Here is a 20112-nt window from a genome sequence, read left to right as displayed (position 1 = left end):
ACATAAGGAGAAGCAGATGCATAAAGGTCACCTACCCTCCTCAGAGAGGTAATGGCCAAAAAAAAACATTAACTTAAGAGAGAAATGTAATCTGTACTAGAGTCAGTAGATTCAAAGGGTGCCAGAGAAATCCCTATTCAAACTACAGTAAGTTCCCATGCTGGAACTCTCCCTTCAGTAGAAGGCCTCATCCTCAAGGTACCATACAAGAAACAAACAACAAGGGGTTGACACCTCTAGACCCCTCATGAAGAGGTCTCACGGGAGAGCTAGGGGGGCTGAAAAACACCAGGAGAACATGACGTGCCAATCTGCACAGTGGGCATGACCTAAGGCCTCCCTGGTGATGAATGATGTAGAGACCACCGACATACTGTCTAATCTAACCAGTAAAACATGGCCTAGTAAACACAATTTTTAGTGACCAGCAATATAACAGCTTTTCCAATCTGTTATCAAACAGTTCAAAAAAACGTTCAGAAATATTCTCATGTAATAGAATCGTTTTGTGCAGCATTTAGGACAAATATTTGCATCTTTAGCCGTGCCTGCCGAGAAGAGCCGTGTATTTCATTTCATTTCGCTGCTTTGTTTACATTTTCAATGACAAAGTTAAATCTAATCTAATATTATTAACAGAATGGGGACCAGTAGGTTAACCTACTATATATATCTTGTTGCTTTTACAAGGTTTTCACCAGCAGGTGGCACCATATTTAGGTGTTTTGAGCACTTCGAAACAGTAAACAATTTGTCAAAGGTAATGTTTCAGTTGATTCGAAGCTTCGAAAAGCTTAATTTCTCTAATCACTACCACTCGCCTTCATCTGTCTTCGTAAAAACCTTCTGGTGTGCGCAGCAGGTTTACATGAATGTCTGAGTGGTACAAGCGATAGATCGACAGCAAATTGATAGGCATGTGAGAGGGCTGTGTGTCAGCACACTCCAAATACTCAGAATAAAAAACACAGACTTAAGGGTAATTTATAGTTGTGTGTAAGTTCTAGGCCATAGCTACGCTGTAGGCTATGCATAGGCTGTCATGTACCTCGCCAAAAATGTAACAACACGTCTGTTCTACGCGGACCGCAAGCGCTGTAACTGGTCGACTAGTCAGGTTCATAGGCATTCCCACTTGTGATGGTAAAAACAAAGATAGGCCTCGCTGAGGTGATCTCTGCTGGAAAAACCAGGTGACCACCAGCTAAACCAACACCAAACCAGACCAGCATGGGAATTTTTCAGCAAAGATTTTACTCAAACTGCAACAAACGTCGTTGTTTATTTACCTCCATCACTGCTGGTCTCCTCAAATCATACACAACAAGCTGCTTCTTTTTCGTTTGTGGATTTATTGGCCAAGCTGCTGCATCTTTGGTGGTTGTGCTGCTACTGTGAGTTAATGCATGTCGAGGCTTTGCCAGCGAACTTACACAGAAATATAACGAGCTTTAGTCACTGAACTACAACACACTGCTGCACTCAGGAAACTATGTAAAACTGCCATCTAGAGGGATTGTATGTATGAATGCAGGTTTCACTACATTTCAGAAAATGAAACTGTATAATGCACTCCACACTACATTACTATGTCTACTGTATACTGCAATGTAATGATGGTGATGAGAGGAGTTCAACATGTACTTTAATAACCGTTCTTATATGTTGGTGTATTTAAATTACACTGAGTGGAGAGCTACATGACTGTATTCGTTAAAAGTTGAAGTGGGCAAATGTGCAGAGTGTTGTGACTGCACATTTGCCCATTTCAACTTTGTAACACTGACATCTAGTGGGACATTACTGTAAAATCAATATACAACACATACTGTAATTAGTAGTGAAATTTGAATGTGAATAGGCCTACAGGCAATAATATATAAGTAGCTAAATTAAATAAATGAATAAATAAATGAAAATAAGAAGGAAATCAGTCACAGTAACGTATAGTGTGGAGCACCCCAAGTGATTAAAATGCCCCCCGGTTATGCCATCTTGGCGCTGGACCTGATTGGTAATAGCTCCTTTTATCATAAACCCCCTGACAGCAACCTAATATGTAAATGAAAGACATTTAAGTATTGTTTTCAAAAGCATGCTGTTTTAAGAAGCAAAGATGCAACAGTTCAACTTTAAAAGTTGATAATGTGTAATGTAGGCATAATATTGATAAGTTGAATGGTAAGCAAACTTTTAATAAAGTGTCAAAATACATGCTAAGAGTGCATGCTTGCTATAAACGGCTAAAGGAAAACCACAGATGAAGATGGTGTTAAGTTATACAACTTTTCTCAAAAAGCACATGATGAGAAATAAAGAGTAAGCTGTGTATATGTACAGTATTGGGGAACTGGTCAACATGTTCCTTGGCATACACATCGGATCTTACATGGAATGTTCGGACTGATGCATTGCTGAAAAAGGCACATCTGCGCCTGAGGAAGTTCGGGATGAGCCCCAGCATCCTCGGATCTTTTACACCTGCACAGTGGAGAGTCTTCGTGGTTGTACCGATGCCGATTTTCCATTTTCCTGTGGTGCGTTGTATGTTAAGAGCTTGGAAGCATGCTCTGTTTGCAAATCAGTAATATTTTATTATTTTCCACAAACATACCGTACATTATTGTTGCTCCTCTATGCTACTCCTTTGTGATTTGTACAAAGCTCATATTTCTGAGAAAGTGCAGTGTGCTCCGATTGGCCATTTATCTAGTGTGTTGTGATTAGCTGAATAGCTCAAGCCAGTGGCGGAAATTTGATCGCCACTCTACGATCAATTCAATTCGTGATTGTGGACTGCTCAAAACCCGTGTTTAAATCATGGTTTGAAAAGTCAGCAGTACATTCTCTAAATATGAAAACATAAACTACTTACAGGCTGTGAATAAAAGAGTGTGGAGTTATAATGTGCATCCAGTCCACAACAACCAGCTGCAGAAGTAAACTGTTGCCTACAATCCGTGCGTTCACCGTAGATCAAGAAAAGAGATTTCCGCTGGAGATGATAACTCGCGTCTTCGAAGACTTTGTGTTTTGTAACTTTGCGGGTTAACATGTAACCCACACTTACACACCAAAAGAAATGTAAAATCATGGAAAAGACATTTGCTTCAGTTGGCTGTCATCTTGTTTAACACCACTGAAGGCAACGTAGTATGTAAATTAAATAAAAATATCATGATTGTAAAGTATGGTTGCCTATACTCGAAATGTTACCCCTGTATTTAACCCATCCCAGTAAGTAGAGAACACAAACACGTCAAGTCACGAATACACACGCGTGCATGCACACGAAGCACTGGGCAGCTACTGCATCACTGCCTGGAGCAACAACTTCACAACTTGCCCAACTTGCAACAACTTGCTGGCTCTGAGACTCGAACCAGCGACCTAATACAAACCAGCCTGATCTCACAAGAATTCATTCATATTTTAAGATAATTCTTATAAATTTGTGCAATCTTAATCATGCAAAAATGTATGATTATCATTAAAAACAATAACAATATTTGGTATAATCATAGTTGGATCTTTACAAGTCTATTTACAAACATCCTTTCACAGACAAATGAAAATCTGGGTGTTATAATTCTCAGAAGTTTTATAAACTGTTAATATATTCAGATGTGATGAGTTTTCTAAGAACTGAGGATGTTTTCTTAGTATTTAGTGTGTCTTTGACCCGCCTACTACTTTCAGAAAGTATAAAAACCTCTGAGTTTGTTCCTCACTGCCACTTTTTCTTCATGCATACAGGTATGATATCTTAACTTTCTATACACTTAAATTACTTTACTGAACTTAAACTTTGAGAATTGTTACTCTATTTATGAAATCTTGCACACTCTTTAAAAAATTGTTCTTTAGCACCACCTATGGTTGTACAGAGGTGTTATATTCAGTATGGGCCCTATCTTGCACCCAGCGCAATTGACTTTGTCAGTGACGCATGTATCATTTCGTATTTCGCACCGGCGCACAGCGGGTTTTTCCCTCCACAGACGCACGTCAGCAAACTAGGGAATGAACTTGCGCAAAAAAGGAGGCGTGTTCCGCCGCAAACCATCTCTTATGCTATTTTGCAGTTTCAAAAAACAATTGCGCTACTAACCAAAAACTAGTCTAAAGTCAGTGACGCGTTGTGCATAGTTCATTATGCTATTTTAAGGGCGCATGCTTGACCATAATGTATAGCGTGCACAACGCGCATTGCTTATCTAATCTACACAGATTCAACAGTTATTTTTGCAAATCATAAATTGTTACAATAAAAAATATTAACACATGAGATAAGGGAAATCATTGTGGTGAGCATTGTTGTGATAGTTTTTATTTATTTTGTGTGCCAGCGTTAAACAATTATCATGCAAATAACAATTAAAATATTTTCATAAGTTTGTTGTGTGGCTGTATTACGTTTATTTTATCTAAATAATAATTAAAATGTTTCATAAGAAACCTTAATGTATGTGAACTTGATTTGTAAGTGTACTTTGGGGTTGGACCTTGCTTGCGTTTCTTGTGTCCGATTTCAAAGCCCCCAAACCCTTTCAGTGGTGAGGGTGGACGCAGCGATGTCCTCCTGTGTGCCCGATTTATGCTGGCAAGCTTGGGATCCTCCCGTCTCCTGACATCATTGTAGTGCTTGGCGCAGCTGATGAGACAATTGTGGCTATTTCCTCTCACACCTGTTTAACCGACGCTGTTTAAACAACTTCTCTGTCTTTGACTGCTCTTACAAGAACCTCGGTCTCCTCGGCTGTGAACCGCTCCTGGCGTGCGCCTGGTAAATCCGTCATAATAATAGCAACCCGCCATGGAACTTGCGCCCTTGCGTTTAAAGGGAATGTTGGATAGCGTTCTGATTGGTTTATTTGACATTACGCCCAAACCACACATATGAATAATGAACCTACTTCAGACCAACCCTTTATTGATTTGCGCCTGGCGCAAGAGTTATTTCTCCTGCCGGGAAAATAGCAACAGCACCAAAGATCCGCCCACAAAGTCACTTGCGCTTTGCGCTTCGAACTTGCGTTTCAGATTGTTAAAATAGGACCCTAGGTGTTCTTTAGCTCTCTAAAAATGATTCCCTTATGATTACAAGCTTTTGGTACTATTATAGCACAAATTAATTATAAATATTTACAGTTCATGTTTGCTTTAAAAACTAAGGGGCGGTTTCCCGGACAGGGATTAGACTAGTCCTAGACTAAAACATTTTTAAGAGCTGTCCAAACTGAAAACAACTTGCACTGCCATATCTTAAAATACATCCGGGCCCTTTGATTTGCCTAAAAATGCACAAATTTAATATTTTTAGTAAGGCATATTTGTTAAAACGAGTTATAGTTCCTAATTAAACTAAGGCCTAGTCCTGGATTAAGCTAATCCCTGGCAGGGAAACCGCCCCTAAATGTTTAAAATGTCTCAAAGAAAATGTTGAATAAATCAGAAATTATGCGAAGCTATGGTGTGCCGAGTTTTGTACTGTGCAAAGATTTTGGATTAGTAATACAATGTTGTATTTGTTGTCTTTTGCAGTTTCTTTACTGTATTATATTCATACCTGATCTCTATTCGTTGTGCATCTGAGGATTTAGACTAAATCAGGATGTTGACTGCTGTTCTTATTCTCATTGTCACCAGTAATGTTGTCCTAGGAAAGGTAAGATTGATTTATGCGTCTGTATATTATTGTACAAGCATAATGACATTATTACTAAAGTTATTATAATTTTTGATATAGGATGACAGCATTCCATTGGATATGGCAGATGAGTCAGTTGATGACCAGTATAATGGCTGTGCAGCCGACATGAACAACTTGGTGGAGAAGGAAGACTATCTAAATAAAGAAATTAAAGCTAACATAGGCTTTAAAAATGCTTGGGGGGAAGGTCAAAAAAGAACCAAGGATAAACAACTAAAAACCTTAACTAGAAACCATTTAATTGCCATTTATGTGTATACTGGTATTAAAGGAGACCTATATAAAGAATTCAATCAGGATGTTAGGACCGGTATAGAGAAATACAAAACCAATAAATTCTCATGGTATACACTTTATTTTTGGTTGACACGAGCGATACAGACTCTTAAACAAACACAAAAGAGATGCATATCAACTTATCGTCGTACCAATGTTACATTTGTTGTCAAGAACAAAGAGATTCGTTTTGGCTCATTTGCGTCCTCCTCTCTTAAGCGTGATGTAGGACATACGTTTGGAAATGAATCTTGTTTTGAAATTAAGACTTGTCACGGTGCTGATGTGACAGACTACTCCTGGCACCCTGATCAGAAAGAGGTGTTGATTCCCCCATACGAGACATTTGAAGTCACTAATATCAGAAACGGTAAGATGGGTGACTGGTGTAACAGATGGCTCGGAGTCAGATTGAGGCCATTTGGCGTCTGGATCGTAAACAGCCCTAAAATTGTGACTTTAGATAACCCTGTGTCCTGATAACACAATCACCCAGATATCTACCACCTATCAAGGCTGTAAAGCGGGCGACAATTAAAACAAATGCAGTCTTCAAAGGAGCTTCAAAGGAAACCCACCAGAGAAACCTGAGAGCCGTTCGTTCGACGATCGCCAGAGACACAGCTGGGGTCACAGACTATACGTCTGTGATGAAACCACATTCAAAGATCACAATGAGCTGTTTAAATGTATATATATGTTATATCCCTTTACTGCATGATCATGTATGTGTGATGTAACTGTGTGTTAACACTTTAGTTAGATTTTATTCACTGTAGCATGGTTCATATCTTAGGTATGAAATTATTATTCAACGTGATCTTAAACCCATGTCTTGTCTAGTATCAAATTAATCTACTCTTTATTTCCCAATCATTTCTATGTATCATATAACCATAAGCCGCATCAATGTCATTTAATATCGATTTGAAGAGTTATGGGAACAAACTTGTATCATTATGCAATTACGCAAATGTGTTGTCTGAAAGAACAAAGGCTTGTTTCCCCGCGCAATCGAACACTTCACACATTGGCCGTACACCCAAAATGGGCTGGGCGTGTGAAAGGTCAAAACGGCCTATCGCCCAAGCCATCATAGCTCATTTTGCTCATTGATCATCGCTCAATAGCTCAATTCGAACGATTCGCTCAGTATCTCAGTCAGTGGCTTAGTTCACTCATGAGCGCCCAGTCGCCCGGTTACCCAGGTAACCCGTCAGCGCAGTTTGGAAACTCGCTGAGACTCACCCAGAGTCCCTCGGATTCGTCATCTTTTCTCTGAGCCCTGTCTCTTCAGGACAGTCTTTCCTGGCTTTGCGCTAGAGTTCGGAAAACCACGCGGACCAATCCGCCCTACGAAACAACTTAACGGACTACATCTTACGAACACATCTGGACTCTCTCTCTCTCCTTGCTCGCACCGCGTGCAGCAGAAACTTCGCACCGCATCACAAAGAGCCAAACGCAAGTATAAACTCGTTTAACTCGCTGATGTTCAAGCTTTACCCCTTATGAAAATTAAGGCGATCCTTAGAGATTATCCGATGGTTTGTGCAGATGTTAAGCAATAGTGCTTTGCCAATCTTTACTCTCTCTCTCTAGCTTTTCCAATCTTTACTTTCTCATCTATGTTTTATGTTATTGTATGTGTGTATGTTTAGTTAGTCGTTATGTGTACTTCATTTTATAGTTAATAAACCGGTTTGCATTTTCACAATTGAATTGTTTCTGTGTTCAATGCTCATGAAATTAAAGTCACTATTTCTGCCTTTGATCCAGCTACACGCTGCGAGTAGCACTGTATATCAGTGAGAAGGTTAATTTTAAAGGCCATGAAATTAACATTTCTTAGACGTTAATATACGATTATGGATATATGTCTTCGGTGGACGAACATATTAATTAATTGTTATTATTAATTCTGCTACGCCAGGTAAAACCTGATAAACTTGTATAATTAATTACAGTTAATTATACATAATATTCCCTTTTGAGCTAAAATCTAAGATTCCCTTGGGAATCCCCGTAGTGTTTCGGTCGGAGGTTCATAGTGTTTCAGATAACGTTATTTCCCTCCTCCCGCTAATTCGCTACATATAATGGTGGAGAACGCGCGGGCAGATTTAAACGTTATTTTCTGAGCAAACCAGTTACAAATCAAATGTGTTTTTGCATTGTGTGAATGAAAAAGAACTATCAGCTATAACTGATTTCGTTCTTTATTTGTATGAATGAAAATGTATTTTCCTGTATCATTTTCAGGACGTAACAGACTCGCGCCCCTGTTATGTATATTTAACTGCAGTCTTTAAGGTAACCGTATTAAAAAACCCTTTGATACGCTGCATTACCGTATGATTCCGCCTGATAAAGAGTAGAATTCCTTTATTTAGAGCGAAGCGGTGGTCGAGTGAGTACTCCCATCTGATAAGGCCTTTTTGTTAAATCTCCAGGAAATGATTTACAATTAGAGAAGCTGTCTATTGTATTTTTCCATTTTATTCACGTACGTGGATTTTAAAATTGTAAGCACCGAGGGTAAGACTTTTCAATTTTAAAGGAGATAAAAACTTGATCAAGTATTTATAGTCACAACGTATGATAAAGCACGTTGGATTCTTGTTTATTTCGTGTCCCGGTAACGTAAGCCAAAAGAGGCACCGGCTGAACACGAGCAAATTACATCCGTCGTCTTAGCAACGCAGCGGCCGCCGATGTAATTACTGTATAGAAGCGAATATTTGTCAGTTTAAAGCGTACTACCTAGTTCTAACACTAGATGTCAGTCTTGAGTGTCTAACACTTCTTCTTCTCCATTACTCTACGTCTGACTTCCGCTTTCTTTGTTTGTTGGGCGAAATATCGCCATCTAGTGGGAAAAGCTTGTTTGGTCCTCTCATAAACTCTTTTGGGAGTGTATGACAGGAATCAAACTTGGATTTTTGACCTTACTTCAATAACTAGGTTATTCTACTACTTTGTAGTTTTATTTCCTACATATTGAATGTTATGGTCTTAAATTATAAATAATAATTAATATTGCTGTGGCTTATTAATTTATTATTTCTTTATTTAATTTTTATTTTATTCTGATTTATTTTATTATTATTTTATTTCATTTTTTTGCTGGTCTCTCTCACTCCTTACTCTCTTGTTCTCTTTTCTATTGTAGAGATTGTATTTTAATTAAGTTTAAATTTAAAATTCAATGCAGTTTGATTTATTTTAAATTTTAATTGAATCAATTCTTTACTGTGAATAGAATTCAGCCCCATAAGTCCCATTCTCAGTGAATTCATTTATGTTTTAACTGGTGCAATAGGATAAGCCCCTGTGCATCTCTTGAAAGCTAACACTTGATAGATGAATCAGAGGCTTCGCCAGCGGTGAGTTCTACAAGAGACCGGTCCCGCTGAACTGACTCGAGTGTGTACAGTCGGGGTGCTGCGGTAGCTCCCTCCTTTAGCACCTTAGGCAGCAAGACACAGTGCAACCTCAGCCACCGGGCACTCCAATCGCTAACCTTGCCAGCTGACACACAAAAGCCCTAGCGGCAGTGCCAGTTGGTGGGTGACACCTTTGAGTGCGGCCCGGCGGTGTGAAGGGTGTGACTGTTGAGCGGTCGAGGTGGGGAGGGCAGAAGGCCCGGCACTCTTGGCTGCGTGCTCAGGGAAGCGCCTTGTCTCTGTGTTCCACCCTGGGTTTCCTTAAATAGTCAACGAGTGTTGGTGTAAAAGAGATGCACTTTTCTCCCCCCTGTAGCCACTAGAGGCACCAGATCTCTATCAGGTTGGGTCTAACCCAGCCAATCTAGCTAAGCCACTCCCCTAACTCGCATGACTCCATAGTGCCCTCTCCCTGTAAGGCCCTGTCATCAAATTTAGGGTAGAGAACCTGCTAAGCTGAAACAGGAAACCCCTTTTTCACCCTCCTATCCTCTTCATTTTCCCAGCCTTAGGACTTCGTCTGTTGGCTGTCTCAATTCCCATTTTCAGTTTTATTTTATTATTATTATTTTTTTTCTATTATTATTTTTTTTTATTTATTTGTTTTTTTTTCTCTGTTTTCCCTTTCCTGTTTCATTTCATTTCCAGCAACCTTGCTTTATGTTTTATTTTATTTTTATCATTATAATTAATTATTTTTAATTATTTTGATTCACTTTATTTTGGGTTGAAAGAGCAAAACTGCACAAACCATTAGGAGAATTCATTAGTAATACGCTCGAATAACCAAATGTCCAAGGCGACCTATAGGTTTTAACAAAGCGACAAATTACTAAAATTTTTCCCTTATTTCCCCACACTGATTATCTGTGCCGCTGGAGAAAGGCCCTGATAATAAGCTCATAGCCCACGTATATATATTTTATTGCCGTAGCTCGCTGAACTGTGCGGACTCGCATTGGCTCTTTGTGTTTTCTCTTCTACCAGTGTGTCAACATGTCCAGATTACCAAGCCCTGTCAACCACTGGGACCAGCTAGAGGCCTGGCTCAGCGCTGTGACATCTGAACTCCTGCCCAACCTCGCCAATGAACTGCAACACTTGGAAAGAGAGCAACTCGACGGCACCCTGGACAAGTTCATAGCCCACGACCCAACGAGGAGCTACAGTCACAAGGATATAGCCAAGATCACAGGTGCCATCGCTCACAACCTCATCATCCAGCTTAAACTGGGCGAAAGGAACATCGCCCAACTGGAAGAGGATGCAGCAGCTCTACAGCTCCAAGCGGCAGAGGCACGGAGGAATCAGGAGGACGCGCAGAATCGTCTAGATCAGCTGACACAGGGATTAGAGGATCAACACCCATCGATGGAGGAGAAACACTGGAGGCTAAAGGACAAGATTGGACAACTCCAAGAGGCCTTGTCAAAACTTCGCACAGACACAGAGCACAAGGAGCAACAGGAAAAGACAGCCAGAGAAGAGCTGTCTGGAAAGCTCCAGCAGGCTGAACATCTTCTGGTGAGAGCAAAGGCAGAACTGAAGGAACGTGATGCCAAGCTGAAGGCCTGTGAGAATCACCTGCGAGCGGCTCGAGATGAAGGTCGAGCTCTGGCTCAGCAACGAGACCAGGCTAGGGATGACCTTGACTCCGCCCAAAGAGAACTAATTTATGCATATAAACTGCAAGCTGAACAATTAAGGGAAAAAGCAACCTTTCCCTTTCATTCAACCAGTGAGCCTGCACCCCCCCACCAAAGCTTTTCTGTTGAAAAGGGGGGTGGGAGCCCACTGTTAAAGACATCAGCCAGCATCCCCGAACCTCTCACTACCACATGGGGGTGGGGACAGACAAATTTCCCGAGGTCACCTGCAGACATGCCCGGCGTGGCACCCAAAGACCTCGACAAGCTGGCTAGAAATATCCCAACATTTACCCCAGAGCCTGCAGGTGGCCATGATATCCACTCTTACCTGCAGGACATTGACTTTTATTTGCAAACACTGCCAAATGTAACCACAAGAGACAAACTGTATCTGCTACGGGTTACTTCCAGTCGTGAAGTGAGGAGTTTCCTTGACCGGCAGCCAGAAAACGTCAAGATGGATTACGAGCAGCTGCAAAAGGCTTTAATAGAAGAGTTTTCGGACACAGAGGCAGAACAAGGACTTGTTACAGCGATGGACCTCAAACAGAGCCGAAACGAAACTCCACAGGCCTATTACAACAGACTCAGGCGAGCTTACTTTGGCTCACGGAATGAGCCAGGAATGGAGGAGGACTTTAACTTCAGGACCCTCTTCCTGCGAAATCTTCACTTCACAGTAAGCCAACACTTAGGGGTTATGGCCTGCCCTCGCACGATGACAACCAGGCAGCTGCGGGACTTGGCCCATAAAGCTTATAGTAAACAAAGAGCGGCCTCTGAAAAGACTGTTAAAAACCCTGTCATTCTCCCTGTCTCTGAACTGTACCCTGAACTACCACTGGAGGGCGCACGACAACGCCAAAGTGAAAGACCTTTCAACAGAGGGCCAAGAGGGTCAAGAGACTTTACAGCCAGCCAGGAATGGTACGGCCATGAAGGGGCTCGTCCCAAGCACCAAATGGGACGCGCCGAGAGGTCATGGAGCCGGCTAAACTCATCAGACAACCAGAAGGGTGGCGGCTCGTGGGAACCTGGCCGACGACCTAGAGGTAACCGTCCTGCACCTTGCAGATCAAATACTGGTCACAGACAACAGAGAGATCAGTCTCGATACACACAGAGCAAGGCTAAGTCTGAACTACCCCAGAAACAGAGTGACACAGACACGTCTGAAACAGCAGAGATTCTGAGAATATTGAAGGAGTTAATCCAAAAGAGGCCCCACAAGGAGGACCACGAAGACAAACCCGACTCCTTATTCATCCCACAAACCAAAGGCTTTGGCATACAAACAATATCTCAAACACCAACCAACCAAAGCCTGCAAGTACCAGAGAGTGCTGTGTTAAATGTCTCCTTCCCTACAGAGTCACAAGAAACCAGCCTTGACTGCCTTCCCATTAATACAACAGCCCCAGTACCAAGCCTTCTGGGAAGCCTGATCGAAAGAGGAGAAGCTAAAAAGCTATATCTATCCATCACCTTGGAAAATGAGGTTGAACTAGAAGCCCTCGTCGACACCGGAGCTGACCTAACGCTGATGTCATCTCAGCTTTTCACCAGACTCCAGAACAGAGCTAAGGCCCAAAATTTGACCCTTAAACCCCAAAGGTGTATGCTGAATGTGCAGTCTTACAGCCAGACTGAAGTTCAACTGCAACAGGTGATTCCCATCCACCTGACAGTCGGTCCTATGAGCATCATACACCCTGTGTACATCTCACCAATGGACTCATACCCTCTCCTCATTGGCAAAGACCTGCTAGACCGCTTTGAACCCTTAATGGACTTTAAACAGTTACAAATTTGGGCTCAAGTGCGAGAACCTTTACCCTTTAAATCAGCCAGATCATCTGAGGTAAACTGCCAGGTCACACAGGTCATGGACGACCCCCCAGCCAGCCGCGGGAACTTTGTCTCAGACCTAAACTCCAAAAGTTCACTGCTCTGCACTCTGCATCCAGCCAAAGACTCAGACCCATACCCGGGACTTGACACACAAGTTCAACAAAATTTAAAAGATGCAGATGCCATGCAGGATGATGCAGATCATCAGAAACTACAAGCCTTTAACATCGCTACCCAAGCTATGTTAAACCACCTCTCAGACCCCTCCACCTACCCTATCACAAACTCTGACCTGTCTGCTGCTCCAACCTGCAAACGTCTCAACGATGTCAGGCACCTGCTGCGCATACAACACAACATCCTCGGGTATGTCCCTGATGACCGCACTACACCTGCGCTTGTGGTTCCTCAGGCCCATAGGGGGGTCATACTAATGTATGCGCATGACACAGCATGTGCCGCACACCACTGCACAAAAGCCACTTATGAAACACCGAAACAGGTGGCATACTGGCCTGGAATGCAGCACGATGTAGCAGAACACATCAAGAAATGTCTGGTTTGCTGCCAGTTCCAACCGGCTAAGCCAAACCATGGAGCACCACTTCAAAAAAGAGGTGTCAACTTTCCAGTGTCAGACCTCCAGATAGACTGGGTTGGACCATTACCCAGGCCAACGAGGGGCAACAAACACTTTCTCACGGTCATCTGCCAATTCACAAAGTTGGTAGAATGCTTTCCAGCACCCAATGACACCACTCACCAGTATCTGGATGAACTTCATCCGGGAACGACCTTCGCTTTTCGAACAACCAAGATCTGTTACTGCAGTTTCACCCAGCCAATTCAGACAGCTCACTGTCAGCTGTCAAAGAAACTTCTGCCACACTGGACAGGACCTCATGAGATTGTGGACAAACTCTCCCCCATTGCATACCAGATCAAGATGGGCAGGAGTCAGAAGGAACCAATTTCCAGATGGGTCCACCAGAACCAAGTCAAGAGACACTCAATATTGTGGCATGATAGTAAAGGGGGGACGAGCACTAACCAGGCCAAACTTCCTCCACACTGCCTCATCACTAGAACTCTGCCACCTAGGGAACAGCCGCCAATGAAAAGAAACAGGAATATCCTGACCAAACAAGGACCTGTAGAGCTCGCCTATTGTTCTTTCTCTCTCTCCCTCTCTGTCACCAGGATGCTGCTGTGGATCACTGTTCTGTGCATCAGCCTACATGGGGGATGGTCGCAACCTGAAATCGTGTCACCGGGTCCAGCCTCAGGCATCGTCCTTAAAGAGCAACCTGGACTCCTGATCACGAACTGCAGAACACATAGCCAAAAAGTCTATGTCCAACTCAACCCCCGTGATGTCTACAGAGCACACTACACAGCATCAGCACCAGAAACCAGTTGGGCAGGAGAACGATGGGCGCAGAACGCTATGTTTCACGCAGAGGTCAATATCAAACACATGCTATACCCACTTCAGAAGGTGACTGTCACACAGGCAGGTCTTGGCAGACAAACCAAGCGTCCCAAGCGGTCCCTGGGAGCCCTACTCGAAGCCGCCGCAGCAGCCATTCCACCCTCCCTGGTACCCCTAAGCCTGTTACAGACCATTTTATCCTCTGCCACTGCAGGCCCAACAAAAACCCTGCAGGCGCATCTGGCCTACTCCCTAGGTAGCGCAATCCCATTAAGCATAGCCCCCGAACAAGGCGAACTTGCTTTTCTGATAAACCTGCCAATCATCGAGTCACACAACATCTACAGACTCAAAGACATTGTCAATGTTGGCTTCTGGCAGGGAAACACCCACATCAGAATACGCACCCCCACTGTGGTGGCTTATCATGACAGTAATGAACAGCTGTACCTTGCACCAAACCTGCACATGTGCAGCCTCACTAAAAACATTCATTATCTCTGCCCCAGCAAACCTTTCCTTCGGGACAACACTGACGCCATCTGTGGGCTGCGGCCCATGAAGATTGACTCTCGTTGTCCTGCCTCAGCTAAACCACGAGCCGAGGTCACTAACACCCAAGCTGAGATCGTAGGTGACCGATGGCTGGTCAACACCCCAGCCAGCACGGCCACTTTGACCTACGACCAACACGACACAGCCACCCGCATCAGTCTACCAAACCAGACGATGTGGATTCAAGTTCCAAAAGATGCGATTCTTCACATCGATGAACTCGCACTCTATCACCTTCCCAGTGAGGAGTACCACACCGAACTGGGATGTTCAACTTTCTTCAGGGACCACAACTTCACTTTAGACCCTGAATTGGAGGTGAGGATTGCAGAAGGGGGGACCCAACTAATTGATGTCACGCCCATCGACACTGCCCTCCAGGCACTTGCTCGCGTGCCAGCTATGCACAGCCTCCCTGTTTTCCGAGCCTGGACCGCCACTGACACAGTACTGTGCCTCTCCACAGGAGTAGGATACGCCCTTACTCTTGGCCTCACTTTCATCCTGTACCGAAGAGTCAGCGGGATGCAGGAAACAGTGAACAAGTGCACAGCTGCCGTCCCTCAAGCCTTCAAGCGGAACCGTGGGAAGCAAGACACACAAGCCAAGCAAGAGCCCAACCTCATTGAAATCACCCCTCTGTCTGCACGCCGAAACGCTGCAGAAAATTAAAATACACCTGCCATCCAGACCAAATGACCTGTCCAACCATCGCCTATTGAACCATCGCCCACCAAAGTCTCTCAAGACCCTGGTGGCCATGAAGGGGGGATATGTAACAGATGGCTCGGAGTCAGATTGAGGCCATTTGGCGTCTGGATCGTAAACAGCCCTAAAATTGTGACTTTAGATAACCCTGTGTCCTGATAACACAATCACCCAGATATCTACCACCTATCAAGGCTGTAAAGTGGGCGACAATTAAAACAAATGCAGTCTTCAAAGGAGCTTCAAAGGAAACCCACCAGAGAAACCTGAGAGCCGTTCGTTCGACGATCGCCAGAGACACAGCTGGGGTCACAGACTATACGTCTGTGATGAAACCACATTCAAAGATCACAATGAGCTGTTTAAATGTATATATATGTTATATCCCTTTACTGCATGATCATGTATGTGTGATGTAACTGTGTGTTAACACTTTAGTTAGATTTTATTCACTGTAGCATGGTTCATATCTTAGGTATGAAATTATTATTCAACGTGATCTTAAACCCATGTCTTGTCTAGTACCAAATTAATCTACTCTTTATTTCCCAATCATTTCTATGTATCATATTACCATAAGCCGCATCAATGTCATTTAATATCGATTTGAAGAGTTATGTGAACAAACTTGTATCATTATGCAATTACGCAAATGTGTTGTCTGAAAGAACAAAGGCTTGTTTCCCCGCGCACTCGAACACTTCACACATTGGCCGTACACCCAAAATGGGCTGGGCGTGTGAAAGGTCAAAACGGCCTATCGCCCAAGCCATCATAGCTCATTGCTCATTGCTCATTGATCATCGCTCAATAGCTCAATTCGAACGATTCGCTCAGTATCTCAGTCAGTGGCTTAGTTCACTCATGAGCGCCCAGTCGCCCGGTTACCCAGGTAACCCGTCAGCGCAGTTTGGAAACTCGCTGAGACTCACCCAGAGTCCCTCGGATTCGTCATCTTTTCTCTGAGCCCTGTCTCTTCAGGACAGTCTTTCCTGGCTTTGCGCTAGAGTTCGGAAAACCACGCGGACCAATCCGCCCTACGAAACAACTTAACGGACTACATCTTACGAACACATCTGGACTCTCTCTCTCTCCTTGCTCGCACCGCGTGCAGCAGAAACTTCGCACCGCATCACAAAGAGCCAAACGCAAGTATAAACTCGTTTAACTCGCTGATGTTCAAGCTTTACCCCTTATGAAAATTAAGGCGATCCTTAGAGATTATCCGATGGTTTGTGCAGATGTTAAGCAATAGTGCTTTGCCAATCTTTACTCTCTCTCTCTAGCTTTTCCAATCTTTACTTTCTCATCTATGTTTTATGTTATTGTATGTGTGTATGTTTAGTTAGTCGTTATGTGTACTTCATTTTATAGTTAATAAACCGGTTTGCATTTTCACAATTGAATTGTTTCTGTGTTCAATGCTCATGAAATTAAAGTCACTATTTCTGCCTTTGATCCAGCTACACGCTGCGAGTAGCACTGTATATCAGTGAGAAGGTTAATTTTAAAGGCCATGAAATTAACATTTCTTAGACGTTAATATACGATTATGGATATATGTCTTCGGTGGACGAACATATTAATTAATTGTTATTATTAATTCTGCTACGCCAGGTAAAACCTGATAAACTTGTATAATTAATTACAGTTAATTATACATAATATTCCCTTTTGAGCTAAAATCTGAGATTCCCTTGGGAATCCCCGTAGTGTTTCGGTCGGAGGTTCATAGTGTTTCAGATAACGTTATTTCCCTCCTCCCGCTAATTCGCTACACTGGTGTACGACTGTGTTTGAGTTGAAAAGCACTGGTATAAAAAGTAACCTAAACTGTAAATTGATAAAGAAAATGAAATATCACAATGTCAATATCTCTGAATGATCTTTACATATTATAATTTTTCGTTGATATATTAAGCAAGTGTCACAAGCCAGGGGCTGGCCGCTAGTGTTTAAGCCACGCCCCTTCTAACTTCCACCTCGAGGAGGTCCCCAAAACCAACCCAATGACCAGACAACAACGAGTACAGGTAAGTATAAAAAATATTCTTTATTGATTTAAATATTTAAAATATACGGGGACTTGGGGAAAGGGGAATTAAAACTAAGATCAGGATCTGTCCTCCAGGGGGGGGGGGGGGGTTTACGTCGGGGAACGGGCTCCCGCCTCTGGTTCCCTCTGCCCGTGGCGCGCTCCTCTTCCTTCCTGGAGGCAGAATAAAATCACAATAAATATGGGCATGTACTGTTTCCTGTCCGTGTACCTGCGTGTAGTTCGCGGCACTCCGCCGTCTTCCCACGCAGCTCCTTGGTTGTCGACTCACTCTCCCTTCCTGTTTTCCCTTTCTCGCCACAGGCTACAGCTGGGGCATGAAGACACAGTGGATCGTTCTCGTGAGAGTCTCCTCACCTCTCCACCGACTACAGCTGCTGGGTAAGTATGAATTTTCCTCCTCGACTCGTTACTTTAGTGCTCACACTTGTTCTCTCTCTTCTCCCACAGACAACAGCTGGGACACAAAAGCACAGTGAATCAACTCCAATTTGTTCTCTCACCCCGTCGCTGACTACAACTTCTGGTACGTATGGTTCTCCTTCACAACGGGTCTCCTTAGAGCTCACATTGGTTCTCTCGCTCTTCCTCCACAGATGACAGCTGGGACACAAAGGCACAGTGAATCGTTCTCGGTTAGTTCTCTCACCTCGTCGCTGATTACAGCTTCTGGTACGTATGGTTCTCCTTCACAACGGATCTCCTTAGAGCTCACACTGGTTCTCTCTCTCTTCCTCCACAGACGACAGCTGAGACACAAAGGCACAGTGAATCGTTCTCGGTTAGTTCTCTCACCTCGTCGCTGATTACAGCTTCTGGTACGTATGGTTCTCCTTCACAACGGGTCTCCTTAGAGCTCACACTGGTTCTCTCTCTCTTCCTCCACAGACGACAGCTGGGACACAAAGGCACAGTGAATCGTTCTCGGTTAGTTCTCTCACCTCGTCGCTGATTACAGCTTCTGGTACGTATGGTTCTCCTTCACAACGGGTCTCCTTAGAGCTCACACTGGTTCTCTCGCTCTTCCTCCACAGACGACAGCTTTCTTCCCTGTTGATGGACAGACTGAACAGGATATACTTCTCGGGGTGGCGGACTTACGATAACGGCTAGGCGTACTGCATCGACCGGCAGTGGTTTCCAAGATAGCGCCGGGGACCAAACCCTCTTGGCTGACTCGTTGGTTCAACAGAGGGGCGGAAGTGTCACGCCGTCACACCCGGGTCGAGCGCTGCCCTTTCCTCGACGCCCGTTGGCAATCGACAACCGGACCGGGGCGCCCCTTTTGTAGAGACCTCGGGGCAGCGGATCTCCTTCGCCTCTGACTCTGTGATGATAAACAGCACACAGGTAAAGTAGCAATGAAACTGGTAATACTCACACCGCCAGTCGTACAGATCTTCACCGCCACTCCTAACACAAGTCCGCCAAGCGTCCGGCTACGAAAATACTTCAGGAACTATTCCGTAATTTCTAAGGCTGAAACACACTCACAGCATAATCGTACACAGGGTTATTCTAGAATCCGTTTTCCTCTTCAGCGCCCCTAGCGAGTGACTGGAGGCGGGGTACGTCTGACACGACACAGCAATCTCACTGCAATATACACAGCACCACTTCAAAGTGAAATTTCTACATCCAAGACTCACCCACCACGCTCAGTGCACACAATAGACGCCCGTCTTCCTTCGCCTCGCTCTGGACAAGAATGTGGAGATGGTAACACGGCCTAGCAGTTGTTTTCCGTCACTGTGGCTGTCTCCCACAAAGATCCTGTGGCTCGCCCACCACGCTGACTCAGGGGCAGGGCCACTCACTCTCGCTGGAAAGCACTTAAAAGATGTCCAGGTCAAATACATGCAAGGTACATTCAATGAATGAGTTCGTTTACTCACAACTGCGGTGCTTCTGTTATCTCACGCTTCCTTAGGTTGACTTCTCCTTACGATAATTCCAGCTACACAGATGGGTACTCACGATAGCACGTTCCTTCTTCCTTCACTTCATTTATACAAGGTCAGTCTCCGCTTACTTTCCAACCCGTAAGGTCTTCAATATCTGCATCAGCCAAAATCCCACGACGCACAAAGAGAGAGAGAGAGCAAGTCCAATAATCCGACTGGCGTACCCGGTGAGTATAACTCAGCGCTACAGCACACACCAACACTGGTCAAAACAACAACACAAACTGTGATTTAAACTGCTCTTAAGTATTCGCCCGGGTGTTGCCTTCGTCCAATCACCCGGCGCTCTTGTTAATTACTCACAGCTGTCCGTAGTTTGGCTGATTACAGCCCTCGCGGTGCTACCGGATGTCCGGTGTTTTCTCTTCCCGGTCCGGGCGGAAACATCCGGGCGGAACCAAACTTTCCCAACTTTTGGTTCCGCCCAAAAGATCGTCACTCCTGTGACACAAGCTTTCAGGA

General features: G+C 43.9%; 1 long non-coding RNA gene across 1 annotated transcript; it reads left to right on the top strand.

Moving 5' to 3' along the window:
- Positions 1 to 18500: 18500 nt before the first annotated feature.
- On the top strand, positions 18501 to 18957 carry LOC141350909 (uncharacterized). Its single transcript, XR_012359003.1, has 2 exons — positions 18501 to 18613; positions 18721 to 18957. It is a non-coding gene; the product is annotated as an uncharacterized lncRNA (long non-coding RNA).
- The last annotated feature ends 1155 nt before the right edge of the window (positions 18958 to 20112 follow it).

Source organism: Misgurnus anguillicaudatus, chromosome 19, assembly GCF_027580225.2.
Source record: "Misgurnus anguillicaudatus chromosome 19, ASM2758022v2, whole genome shotgun sequence".
NCBI classification, from domain to species: domain Eukaryota; kingdom Metazoa; phylum Chordata; class Actinopteri; order Cypriniformes; family Cobitidae; genus Misgurnus; species Misgurnus anguillicaudatus.
This window is presented reverse-complemented; position numbering and strand designations above follow the sequence as displayed.